The 14,415-nt window shown below is 38.2% G+C and overlaps 1 protein-coding gene across 7 annotated transcripts in view; it reads right to left on the bottom strand.

Moving 5' to 3' along the window:
* Nucleotides 1–14,415, bottom strand: part of adgrb3 (adhesion G protein-coupled receptor B3) — a 122,071-nt gene that overhangs the window by 103,600 nt on the left and 4,056 nt on the right. The gene's annotated exons all lie outside the window — the stretch shown is intronic.

Genomic DNA, 14,415 nt, shown 5'->3' with positions numbered 1-14,415 from the left:
TCGGATCAGAAAGGAAATCAGTGGTATCGCACATCACTAGCGCTTACCATCAGGGTCATGCTTCACATGAAAACCAAGATAGTTCCAAACGACAGATCTGAATGAGGGTGGGGGAGGTTCAATTTCAGGTAGCGTTGAGGCAGTTGCCATGTTGCAACGAGCTTAGCTTCTGTCTTGCTAGCTTGCGCTGCGCTCAGTGGATCTACACTCGACAATGCAGCCTAGGCGGAGTAGTCGAACGCAGATCCACTGAGCAGTCAAAACAGACAGCATCGTCAGAAGAAAAGTTGATATAAAAATTTTTTTTTTTATTGTTTGATACATATGCGAACCGAAAGCATTGTATCGAACGGTTCAATATCGATACAAGTATTGTTGCACTCCTATTGTCTCTATATAGACATATATATACACTACCAGTCAAAAGTTTGGACACACCTTCTTGTTCAATGGTTTTTCTTTATTTTTACTACTTTCTTCATTGTTGATAAATACTGAAAACATCAAATGTATGAAGCAAGATATGTGGAACTATGTAGCAAAGAAAAAAAGATAAATAATAAATCAAAGTTTCCACCCTTTGTTTTATTGACAGCGCTACAAATCTTTGGCCTTCTCTCAATGAGCTTCAAGATGTTGTCACCTAAAATGGTTTTCACTTCACAGGTGAGCCTTGTCAGGGTTCATTTGTTTAATGTCTTGCCTTCTCAATGGGGTTGGGACCATCAGTTGTGTTATGCAGAAGTCAGTGTGGTACACAGCTGACAGCCCTATTTGACAACTGTTAGAATTCATATTATGCCAAGAACCAATCAGGTAAGTAAATTGAAGTGACAATTCATCAACACTTTAAGAACTGAAGGTCAGTCAGTCCACACAATTGGTAAAATTATGAATGTGTACTCAAGTGCAGTGATACGCTAACAAAACTGGCTGACATGAGGACCATCCCGGGAAAGAAAGACCAAGAGTCACCTCTGCTGCTGAGGATAAATTCACCCGAGTCACCGGCCTCAGTTAACAGCACCCATCCAGTTTGCTTTTAGTTGGACCATCGTGTATTTTTCAACAGGACAATGATCCGAACTGCACCAGACGGCCTGGCCTCCACAGTCACCTGACCTAAACCCAATCGAGATGGTTTGGGATGAGAGTGAAGGCAAAGGTGCCAGGAAGAGCTCAGCATCTCTGGGAACTCCTTCAAGACTGTTGGAAAACCATTTCCAGTGGTTACCTTATGAAGCTCATGAGAGAATGTCAAGAGAGTGCAAAGCAGTAATGAAAGCAAAGGGTGGCTATTTTGAAGAATCTAAAATACAGTAGGAAAATACCTTTGGAGTTATTTCACACTTTTTTGTTTACTACATAATTCCATTTGTGTTCATTCATAGTTTTGGTGTCTTCAGTAAGAATCTACAATGTAAATAGTCATGAAAATAAAGAAAAACCGTGTGTGTGTGTGTGTGTGTGTGTGTGTGTGTGTGTGTGTGTGTGTGTGTGTGTGTGTGTGTGTGTGTGTGTGTGTGTGTGTGTGTGTGTGTGTGTGGCTCATAGTTCATTTCCACACATATTACCACTTCCTTTTTTCTAGACCTTGCCTTGTTCCCACCCCATGCCCCTACTGTTTTCTTCCATAGACTCCTTTTCTGTGTATGACCCCTGTCTAGATTACAGATAGGAGTTCAGATATTACTGTTCTTTTTTATGAAAAAATCATTACAGTGCTGATACGTTTTAAATCAATGCAGGGAACTTGCCTTACAACAAGGATTACTGACATCATATTCTTCTATGCTCAAAGTAAGTTGAAGAAAGTGGTTTGGTTCATAGTTTTTACAGGATTCTCTGCAGATTTTTGCATTTAAACTCCCAACATTTGTAATAGTTAAGACACTGAGCAAGATTTATGCCACTTGTCATAACAGAATAGCATGAAAAGTAAACACACCGCTGTAATAATAAGAAGAAATGAAGTGGTTAATTGTTACCACAAGAATAATGGGCACATTATTTTGATGTTTTTTTTCTTTTAAAACAGCTTTTTAAAAATATGTAAATGTAGTTATGTGTATCTAAAGAGATGCAGGCACATTACGGATGCCACTTAATGTACATCTTCACATGTACTTCATAGATGCTGCACTTTGGTTTAATTTTCAAAGTAGGCACAAAAAAACAGTTTTGCATTGCACTGACTCATCATGAAGCAGAAGTACAAAAATGTTTATTAATAGTGACAGAAACCAAATGCATTTCAGAAGAGGGCGAAGTATCACAGGGCGATTATTTTCTACATTATCACTTGAGTGCCATTTGCTCTGTATTCATTAGTTTGATGTAATATACACAGGCACTCTCACACACACACACGCATACACACAGCAGCTGTGTATCACATGACCTCTTTTTATAGATGTGCGTTTCAAAGAGACAAAATCAAAGACTTGTAAAACTGCTTCACACATAGAAATGGTCTATTAGTGCTTCCTTTGGAAACAAAGGTGTCTTTGAATGCATCAAATCAAAACGCAGAATTTATATGGCAGCCATATTTGATTTGCATCACAGAGTGGTAGACAGCAAAACCAGTGGAAAAAAAATACACCAACAAAAAAACAAAAACAAATGTTAGAACCATTAAAAAGCACTTAGCAATCACTCACTGTCTTAAATAATTTGACCTTCTTCTAGTCGTGTCTGCCAGTTAACAAAAATAATGATGATGAATGTGCATGAGAGATGCGATCATGAGTTTATGAAAGATGATGAAGTATTAACGTTACTTATATGGGTTGTTTTGGGTTTTTGTTTTTTTTACATTGGAATTTTTTCTAAAATATAAGTACTTTTTACAAATTAACATAAAGTTTCTGAATCTCCTTTATGTCAGCTGTGTGACTCAGATAACCAGAGTGCCCAATGATGGGATGAATAACGGTTACTATGGCCACAGCATGGCTTCAGTTTCTAGTAATGAAAACTCTCAGAGGGAGGAATGCTGATACTGATTCAGTATGCATGGTTCGCCTCTCTTATAATCCAGCACTGGTTGAGATTGTATGAAACTCTAATAACAGATGAACTGTGTCAGCCATCACTTCAGAGTATTTCATAGAGGGATCGTCACTGCAAGACAGAGTTTATTCAGCTTTTCTGTGCTATTTATTTGTTGGCATAGTTCATACAGGGGAATAGAGTTATATAAATCCAGCCTTGACTTTGTCAGCGATTTTGCATCCAAAATAAATAAATAAATAGCGACACACTAGCCATCTTCTGCTTCACATGGGAAAGGTGCTTCATACAGTCACTGTTCTACTGCCCCCCTCTTGAGCAGTGTCACTATGTGCTAATGCACCCCGTCATTTCTGATAGCTTCCCAGCTGGTACTCATATTTAAAAATGAAAATGTGGCATCTTAGAAGTTGTTATTCGTGCAGTATTTGGGGTTGTAGAACTTTGTAATTTAATTGTAATTTTTAGATGTGCTTTCTCTAAGAATGATCAGCATTTAGATTTTTGTTGTGGTGGGAAAATGCGCAGAATCTGAAATCACAAGCAGTGTCCGAAGATGAATAATCGCAAACCCAACTGAAGGCTTTTACTGGAGGCTAGTAAATCAGAGCAGGTTTGGGAAGTCTGGGCTAGCTGTCGTGCCACAGTATTGATTCAGTAATCCGAAGCCATCTCCCAAGTGCTTCTGATTTATCTGTCACATTTCATTATGACTCCTGTGCTCTGAAACTCTTTCTCTTTAATACAATACTGCAGAGAGCATTTAACCATCTGATGTGTCGTGTGTATTGGCACAATGGATAAGACTCCCTGCAGTAGACTTTCACTAATTTGGTAGGGTGCGATTTCCTCATATTATTTTGTTAAGAGATCTCACGCTGCTGCTGCTATTGACACTGGAGGGAGACTGTGAGTGAATTAACAATTAGAGATTAAAAAGCATGCTTATGGTGAATTGGGTCATTCTGTTGTAAAGGAACAGTGGTCCGTCATTTGAGTACTTTGCAGAGTGCTGCTACATTAAGGCATAAAAGAAAGAAAAGCAGCAGCCTCCTAAGGGAAATTGACAACATGGGTCATTTATTTAAGCAAGTGAAAATAACCTGCGTTTATGCTTATGGGCAAAACCAGGAAACTTGTAATATTTTCATGACACAACAGTACAAATAACCCAGATACCAGAGAGCACAAATTTGAGTTGGCAGTCATTTTCTTCAACCACAACAGAAATCTGTGATAACGCTCAACAATAGTACATAAAAATGTGAGCGGTTACTTAGGAAGGAGCGATCAATAATAACAGTTTAAATAGTGCTGTTGTTGGTGAGGAGTGACTGAATCTTGTACTGTAATTATTGGACAGCAGACTGGAAATTACTGAGCGGATTTTCTATTAATGGATAAGCAGGTACTGATTCATTCATACATCTCTTGGAATTGAAATAAGTAGCTCCCAAAGAAACTGCTCATTACTCATTACTTGAATCATTTTTGTGCTTTCTCTACCTCAACTCGCTTTACCTGAGCATGACATAAGCTTTTTTCCCTAAAAGTTACATCATAGTATCATACTAACACAACCACCCATCCACCTGGAAACCTGGTATATTCTTCTTCTTCTTTTAAGAAGGAACCATCTCTCTGCTGTCTTTTTAACCTATAAAGCTTTTATACACGTTGCATTGTGCTAGTGAATATGCTAACCTAAGGCAGGGATCTGCCAAACATCAGCATGTTAGTACTGCCATTGTTGGCTTGAGGTTAGCTGCTTTAGCACAGCTTTGACACTGCAGCAATCCAAAACTTGTTTTCCTAAAAAAAATTAATTAAAAAGAAAACAAATTGCTTAAAACCCCTAAAGCTATTGTAGGCTATGGCACTGATGTCCACAGATGAAGCAGAATTCATTTATGGCAGTTGCAAAATCAAAAGATATTCTCTCCGGACCTTTAGATAACTAAAAATATGTTTTGTGTAACTTCTTCAGTCTATAGCCAGCGCTAATCACCCTGCTATTTGTGACTGATTAGAAGTGATAGATTTGGTATGAAAAAGAAATAAATATATAATATATAGATATAATTCAATATAATACTTCACACACACATATATATATACACATCACATGCTATTATTTACTGTTTGTTTATTTATATTATTAGAAGTGAATGATTCTTCTTTTCCATGGCATCTATGTTGGTTGTCATAGTGAGAGCTTAGGAGTGTCCAGGTATGTTAACAGGCATACCAGAGTAAGATCTTCAGCCCCATTTCCCTCTTCATGTTTTTTAGCAATCTCTACTAATGTTCGAAGACAGTGTATCATACGGAATATCATATTTTTGACCCTATTTCTAAGGATTTAACATTGATTGTTAGCATCACAATTAAAATGATAAACAAAGTAATTAATTAAACTAATATCAAATGTAAATGTTTTCTCAACCTTTTTACAGTCACAGCTGAAATGTGATAAGAAGCCCACAAGCTGCCTCAGTGTAGGATTTTAAATGGAAGACAGACTGACAAGTTTACCATTTACAATCCTGACACAAGCAATATATCATTGCGGTCTTGCAGAGTGTACATATATAGCTGAGAGTAATATCTGATGCAATATTGCATCATCACCTACAGGTGACAATCTGATCAAATCCGCAGGACATTTTGCCATGTAACTTCTTTTTTTTTCCTTTTTACTGTGCACTTGCGGTGGTGCCATTGTGATGCAGAACTCTGCCACTGCACCAAAAAGCATCAGTGACAGATGAGTTGAGGATGTGCAGCAATGCTGGCAGGCTAACCATGCTCTGGATCAATGACTGTAGAAAACATTGCTCTGGATGTGACATCAGTGTTGTATGTTGGTCGCCAGTGGTGAAAAGGATAGTTTGAAATGTGATTTAAAAAGGCAGGCTGTGACATGCACAGTGTCCAGAAATTCTACTCAGATCTGATTTGCCATGGATGTGGTTTAAAGCTGACTTGTAAATTAAGTCCATATATTTCTAACTCGATAAGCCAAACAGCGATGGGCACTGACTTAGGAGTTACTTCTATTTAAACTTGTTATTGTCTGAAGGAAGGAAAGCTGGATTCCAGTGTCACTCAAGGAAAAATAGAAACCCTTTCTTTTCATGCAATCATTTAATGGATTTGGGATGATGTGATTAATAAGGGCACGAATTCTGTAAAATAAGGATATGCATTGCATTACATTACATAAAGACATGCAGTTTTTCCCTAACATATCAGTTATTTAGACTTTTTTTTTTTTACATATTATCATTTGAAATCCCTTTGTTTTTAACAATAATAATGTATACTTTATTGATCCCCGTGGGCAAATTACTCTGTCTGCATTTAACCTATTCACTCAGTGAAGCAGTGGGCAGCCGCCCAGGGAGCAATGTGTGGGGACGGTACCTTGCTCAGGGGTACCTCAGTGTAGCCGTTCAGTGGATTCAAACCCCCGACCTTCCGATCGTGGGGGTGACCACGCTACCTACCGAGCTATCCCTGCCCCAATATTGGCACTTAATAATTTTCCGGTAAATTCCAATAGCAAGGTGACTTGCTGTAAGTGTGATAAGCCAAAATCATGTCAAAAACATGTGTCACTTTGTTGACTTACATGACTTGCATGGCCGGCTACTATTATTAAGTTATGATCGACTATCAAGAGAATCACTGCAATTCAGTTTCTATCATGCTGTGAAGGACAGAGAACTGTGGACAAGCTGACAATTGGACAAAAGTGAGAGTGATAATTTCTGAATCTCATTGTATGTTACATAACAGTGCTCCTTACACTGTGGCACTGAATAACCACAATGCTCCGTGGAAACATGCAGTCAGTGAAAGCAAATGTCTGCTGTCTTACTTTGATGTCCATCACTGAAATGTCACATCCTGAATCTGCCAAGTATTCATGCTGCCACTTGAAAATAAATCCAAAGAAATATATTTTATATAGCCTAACGAACATGATCAAAATGTAGGTTTTGATATCCCTGAAGTTCTTTTTCACTTCTTGTGGCACTGTACTCTAAATTGTTCATGGTTAAAAGGGATTCATTCATTTATTCTCATTCTCATACATCTCCAATAACTATTAATTTTCCTAAAATAATATACAAAATATATATAATATATATTGCAAGAAAAATGCCACTTTCTTCAAACAAAAAATACATTGTCTGAAACTTTCACTATTAGTAATGCAGATTATTTTATTAACCTTGTTCATAACTTTCTATAGAAGAAATGAACAAACCGCACGCAGGAATTTTGTCCTTGCATTCAGTTTAGATTTTCCGCTTTATCAACATTATCGCACACATGGCAATACACACTGTATTGTTGTGATGCTGCGTCTAAGTGTACAGTGTTTGCTGCCCTAGATCACAGTATACCGTGTAAGTTTAAAAGCAACATCCATTACAGCTACATGAGGACACTTGCCATACCCTGCAGAGGGACTGCCAGTGAGAGCAGCTAAAGAAGCCCCTTGAGAAAAAAAATTGGATTTTGCCTCCACTTTACCACATAGACAGTGTTTTTGAGTGACAGACTCATTTGCCAGGTTTTGTGGGTGGATGTTTATGCAAATGCCTCTCCTCTGTGGGCTGAAATAGCTATCCAGTGACAGGCCAAAACTAACTGGGTTGAAATGCAGAAGCATGCAACTGAGAGGCTGAAAGCAGTGCATAATTCCCATTAAAATCTCTGGCACCATACAACAAGGGCTTGATAAAAAATTTACCATATTAAGCCAGCCCACACAAAAGTTAGAATATGATTTGGTTCTTTTTTAAATGTTTAAGACATTTCACAATGTTTACTTGCAATAAGAGCTTCAAAGACATGCCTCAGCCTCACAACTGCAGGGCAAAGCCGCAACAGACTCATGTGAATGTTGTTCATGTTTTCTTAGAAAGATGAATAGGGCAGTTGCCGAGGCTCTGTAGCAGTCTAAATTAAGTTGTCATATGATAATCCAAATTGCTGTTGTCCAAATTTGTTTTTACAATGTACTGAATTGCTCCAATTTGCTGTGAGACAAAGATACCAAACCTTCATTTCACACGGCGTTCTAGTTACATAAAATAAAATCAAGTACAGCGCGTTACCTTTGCTCCACTGAAAGTGACTACAGGAATATTTTATTTTGCTATAGCATGAAATCAGAGTCATTGTACTGAATTAAACATAAGATGGCAATAAACAAATCTTATTTATATCACAGAAACACGAGACAGACGTCCTCTTTTACAGATATTCATTACTTGCTATGTTTGCATTCATAAAGAAGCCTTTTCAAAGGAAAGAAGATCATAATAGTGCGTAGTCCTTTGATTTTGGTCCACTTATTACTACTCATAAATTGCAAAATAGAGACTTGATACACTGTGATGTCGAGCAAGACCTGATTGCAAATGGAAATGTTTCTATGATAAATATGTGTTGTGTGGAGATGAAAAACTGCAGTAGCTTACTGTTTGGAGGCTTTGACAAAGAGCTGTATCAGCTTCAGCCATGCACACTGTGGCAAAAGTCATGCAACAGCAGTGTACTGCAAGATGGGATTTAAAATGAATTCTTTGGAGTGGAACACTGAAAAGATCTGAAAAAAGTTTGCCTTACCTAAAACCTACGCATTTCAGTTTTTCACAGGCTTTTGCAGTAACAGACTCTAAGAGCTGAAAACCTCTGATGCTTGCTGTTGCTTCAGTGTTTCCAATACAGTGATTTTAGAGCACACATCTTAAATTATGCATAAATACTCAAAACATTTACTTTTAAATTGATGGACATGATGCTAATTGATGGAAGCATGAACAGCATGAAAATGAAATATTGGTTTCTGGCTTAACTGGTGACGTCAATGGTGCACCAAACCAGCCTCAGTTCAGCATTTTCACAGCCTACAAAGTGGCTGAGGTTTATATTTGTCACTTTGCATTATTTTTATTTAATAGGAAAGCTCAAAGAGTTGAATGGGAACTTGAATTCTAAACAGGCAAATGTGTGACATTTCAAGAAGAATTTATGAGTAGTTGTGGGAGCTGGTGCAGCGTGGATATATGAGCACACAAATGTTCCACCGTTTGGAATTCATAGCAAGGAGCGAGTTTACAGGTGGGATACACACACTAATAAATCAGACATGCACGTTTCTTCATTTCTTATGCAGAATTTTGCTAGTGAAACACTGCAGATTTTAGGGGGTGTGGCTGCCAAACATTAGAGAATTAGACAGGCTACGACACTGCATGAGCCATTACTCTGATTGCAATTCCTGCTGCAATATGGCTTTATTATAGGCAACAACTGTTTCTCGCAAATTTAATTGCAGTGGTGTCCATTGCTGGCTGTAAAGTTGAAAAGGGGAAGCTGTCATTTACATGACATTGCAAAGAGGTTGGAGATTAACCCTCGGTAGATGCACGATTTGGACCTGTTTGGACAAATTTAAGGAACTTAGCTTCCAAGTGTAATTTTGTAATGTGTTACACTGTATGTTACATGTGATTTTTTTGAAGCACTTTGAATTGTTGCTACTCAGTAGTTTAGTTCACAGGAAAATATTGTCAAGTTTTATGTTTCAGTTTTTTGTGAATTTTCTTTCTTTTTTTTTACATTTTAAGAAATATAAATGTAGCCAATAAATATGATGTATTTAGATGAAAACGCCATTTGTTAAAAATACCAAGCTATATATATAAAAAGCAAGTTGTACAATGAAACAGCGTGCAACCAGCTGCAAAATTAACTAATAATATAATGTATTATATTATAAAGCTCATAAAGGCAATATTCTTTTACTTCTTATTAATGTGTAACATGCATACATGTTACACATTAATACATATTAATCATGAGTTAATTTGCAGTGTGGCTTTTTGGAGGGGGGGGGGGGTGTATGAGGGTATGTTCTTGCTGTGTAATGTTTTCTAGACGTAATGCAATAAATCATATCCTCACTTTTTAAATTGTATTTCAGGTTTTCCTGGATTTACTGTATACTGTTTACTGACGTCAGAGCAGTTTTGACAACACAAGGCTTTAATTTACTCTGCCGCAGTTGGCAGTGCACAGTCTGGGCATATAGAGGAGGAGTTATCAGTCTGACTCCCAATTGTCATGCTGCCGAAAAAGAGGCTCAAGACTGAGATCACCAATCCATGTCAAATGAACAACAATATTCACAGCTGGTCTGCATCCACCTCGCTGCCAGGTTATCATATCTAGAATCTCAGCCCAGCCTACAGCGTACGTTTAATATAAAGTAGCTCCAGATATAAAAAAAACTGTCAGGATGATTGATTGAAAGCACAATCTTAACACTAATTAACTCAAAAGTAGCTTCTACAGCTAAATTATGTGTGTTAACTGTGAAAACGTGTGGATCGTGTTTGAATCTCCTATTATTATTATGACTGTGCTATTTGGTATTATCTATCACTCAATGACATTAGGGTCAGCCTCGTATGTTGGACCTTATACTTTATCATCAAATTGTATCCCATGTAAAACAGAGACTTTTGTGTTTCCAAAGAGCTCATTTGCATCCATGCGTGACGGCGTGAGTGGTTTAAGAAGACCTTTAAATGTAACAACAGTTTTTGTGGTTCTGCCATCGTGTAAAATGACTTAACAGTCCCCATAGAGCCTCATGAACTTTTATATCTGGAAGTAGCCACCACCTGGACGATTTAAGCAATGTAAAGTTTATATATGTATATTTAAGTGCCACGCACAGAGGGGAGCTGCTCAGTCACCTCCAGACTCCATTATCTATGCCTGGGAATCCCAGACTCGTGGATCCTGAAGTAATTTTGGATATAATGTCTGACCACATTTTATTAGTTTCCCGTGTGTTTCACAAAACCGACTGAAATTGACCCAAAGCTGTGTAACTGATCAGAGCATAAAATGTAATCATTCCACAACCAGCATTATCTCTTCTTTTTTGAATAGGCAAAATTTAATAGACAGTTAATGGACAAAGAAGATGGCTGGCTCTTTCATAGTAATTCTTCAGTGTTGACCTTGTCAATCCATGACAACTTTCCTTTAGTATTCCTATGCCCACTTAACTACATTAGTAAGAGGGATGCTGAAGAATTGGAACAGCAGACACATGTAAAAAAGAGAGAAAGAGAGAGAGAGAGAGAAAAGGACACAATACAGTTTCTAAAAATTACAACTGGCACAGGCTGGAACTCGAAAAAATCCTAAAAGGTGCAGTAATTGAGCCCAGAATTTCAGGGGGAATTGGCACATGAAATATTTGAGACAAATAATGCATGTCTCAGATAAAAACAGATTCTGTGCTGTTGATCTGAGCTCTCTCCTTCACTGAATTGGAACTAAAATGGCCTCCAAGTGTACTGAACAATGGGGGTGAGCATAATGCAGTGTGACTACTGAGTGACTTGACTGAGATCCAAAGTGAATAAAAGGCCTCACTATGTGAGCCAGCGAGGCTGAGCTGCTGCAGTGCTCAGGACTTTGGCGGGTGACAGTGCGTTATAACGCTTCACACACATTTCATTTGCCAATAAATCCTATTGCCATTTCCCACATTGCACGCGGCCTGTGTCATCAAAAGTTGTAATCATCAAATAAGCATTTGTACATAGTCTTAAAGAGTTTTTTCTCCCTCTGAAATGTAAAACCCCTGTCCTTCGACTTAAATTATCCTTTGTAAAGAGCAGCCTGAGAACGCATCTAAAGAATTTATGTAGTTTATTCATATTGCATGAAAGAATCAAATCAATGTTCATGCGCGGAAAAAAAGAGAATCAAGACATTTCTAACCTACTTATTGTGATTACAATGAATCTGAAGACCTAGTTTGTGTGGACTCATTAAATATTAATCGAAATCTTCGACACGAGATTCATTTTTTTGTGTTGCATTATCAAGTTTGAAACTAATTATTAACCCTTATCTGCATAAAGCTTCTTATTGCCACAGTCACATTTGGCAGATTTATTCGCTATTACCTAAAATTCAATCACGCCACAGAAAAAGGAGGCATGGAAAGAGGAGTAAGATGAACTAACATACCTGGCAGATTATCTGACAAATCGAAACCGTGTTTGGATGAGTCAGATTTAAGTCAGATTTCCCCTTTCATTTCTAAATGATGACTGTGTAACGCTACGGTGCGTTTCAGTGACAGTGATTTAAGGAAGGAAGGGGTTTTTTGTAGAGTTGTTTTGTTTCCATGTAACAGTGAGGCATTTTGACATAAACATGACAAAGCACATCCCTCTCAGACAGTGACACCCCTTGACCCTGACCCTTGAAAACTGGCAACTTTAAACCAAATGAGGGAAGAGAATAATATATCTGTCCTCAGCCAAAGATCAGACAAGACAATGCCATGTGACCGCGTTTGTGAAGCCAAGTGAAACTTGGTTTCTTTGAACAGAGCCGCTTGCATGGAAGTACCAGTATTTGCAGAGAACGTGGCTGAAAAGTGTGTGTGTGTGTGTGTGTGTATGGGTGGGGGGTGGGGGGACAACTGGGTAAGAAAACTGTCTTAAAATGTTGCGCTGTTCTGGCTGTCTGGTTGCTGAAAGCCTCTTTTTGCACATGCTTTAAAATTGTGACAGAATAGAAGGTGTGAGACATTTTCTGCCAAGGTTTTACTTAAAGCAGTTTTATATTTGTGTGCTCTGAAATTCAGAGTCACATTAGCTGGAGTCACTCTCGACTATTCATTGGGCTGATAGCGGAAAAAAAAACACATCCAGGAACTCACAAAGAGGGAACACAGTCAGTTGAGTATTCACCTACGAGCAACTGGGAGCCTTGAGCCGACTTAATTTTGATTGTGTGGAAGGTGTTAGGAATCCCACAAAAAAAAAAAAAAAAAAAAAAAAAACAGACCCCAAAATTAAATCTGTCATGCTGTGAGTGCTACTGCACCACTGTGCTGCCTTTTACAACTTTTATTCATGCAACGGGAGAATGTGATAAAAATAAAACTGCATAAATGAGTCATCAGAGTAGTACATCTGGATTTCATTGTTATTGCTGTGGCTTTCAAAATGTCACCGAATGGGATCTGCTTCCCCCCCTGAATAATCACCTTAAATAATCAAGAGCATCAACTTTCAAATTGCTGTTACCCCCCAGTCTGTGCGAAATGCCGGTGGGGTGTTTCTGTGGCATGGCTGGAGTACACAACCTCCGGCCCTGCTTTTCTTTGATGTGCTCCGAAGCCACCCGCTACCAGGAACTGAAGATCAAAGACACGTGATTTTATCAAATAGAGCTCTTGTCGACTGTTTGTAATGCTTTATTCTTCATCAGGAATACCCACTCTGTCACCACGATGCCACAGGAGACGCAGTGCTCTTTTAAAACCCAGTGGTGATCTCCCCGTTATCCAGATGAAAACGGATTTATTCAAACCTCCCATCAACCAACCCTATAAATAGAAGCTTGTGGAAAATCTTCTGAGAGAGAGAGAAAAAAAATAATCTGTGCTCTTAAGCTGTTATTAACATGCTGATAGAAAAATGTCAAATGTTATTTTAGAGCAGGGAATTTTCTGTGAAAAGAAGCATAACGCTTCCCGGTAATATTTATGACACAAATGTAAGATTTACTAAATGATGAAATTACCTGACAAAATACACAGCTGAGTCATACTTACTGTTGTTACTCCACATGCTATTTGACTGTGTGTGTGAGGGGGCTGGATTGTTAATGGTAATTTTCTTCAGATGGTGTATGCATTATGGCTTAGGGGCTCTAGAGAAGCAGTAGCTAAACTATTCTCGAAATGGGTTTGTCATCCAACTTGATGGAGGTTAGCCACCTTAAAAATCACACGGAAATCTAGAGCTAGAGTAATTCTTACAAAAGCCATATAAATATCTTGAATGCTGTGGTGCTGATGCATCTTACGATAAACAAATTCCACATATGTGCGTTTGAAAAACGTGCCTGGAAATGTGACGTGGCACATAGCAGCGCTCATCTCCAGTCAACTGAACAGCTGAACTACTGCAATCAATATTTGTCTCTTCTTTGTGATAAGATAACTGCCACCTGTTATCCAGGGTGTTATTATAGCAACTGTTATTTTGGTACTTGCCACAGGGAACTAGCTCCATAACATTCCTGCAATCATTATTTCCCCACATCCCCCTCCAAAAAAGGTTGATTCATTATTTTTGGTTCATTGTGCCTTGATGAACACCCCTCCCTTCCCTGAAGTATGTAGCGTATTCCTCAAGGTGGGACGGTTCTCTGCTATCTGTTAAAATGCGAGCAGTTATGTGTCGAGAATGGCTTTCTTCGCAGTAGGTGAGAAAAAAAACACAACAACAAAAGATTAAAAAAAGAAAAAAACTCCCCCTACTAAGTGATAAC

Source organism: Aulonocara sp. 'chitande type north' Nkhata Bay, linkage group LG13 (assembly GCF_057382095.1).
Source record: "Aulonocara sp. 'chitande type north' Nkhata Bay isolate Kocher_YH1m ecotype deep benthic linkage group LG13, A_spYH_male_GT1.1, whole genome shotgun sequence".
Classification (NCBI taxonomy): Eukaryota; Metazoa; Chordata; class Actinopteri; order Cichliformes; family Cichlidae; genus Aulonocara; species Aulonocara sp. 'chitande type north' Nkhata Bay.
This window is presented reverse-complemented; position numbering and strand designations above follow the sequence as displayed.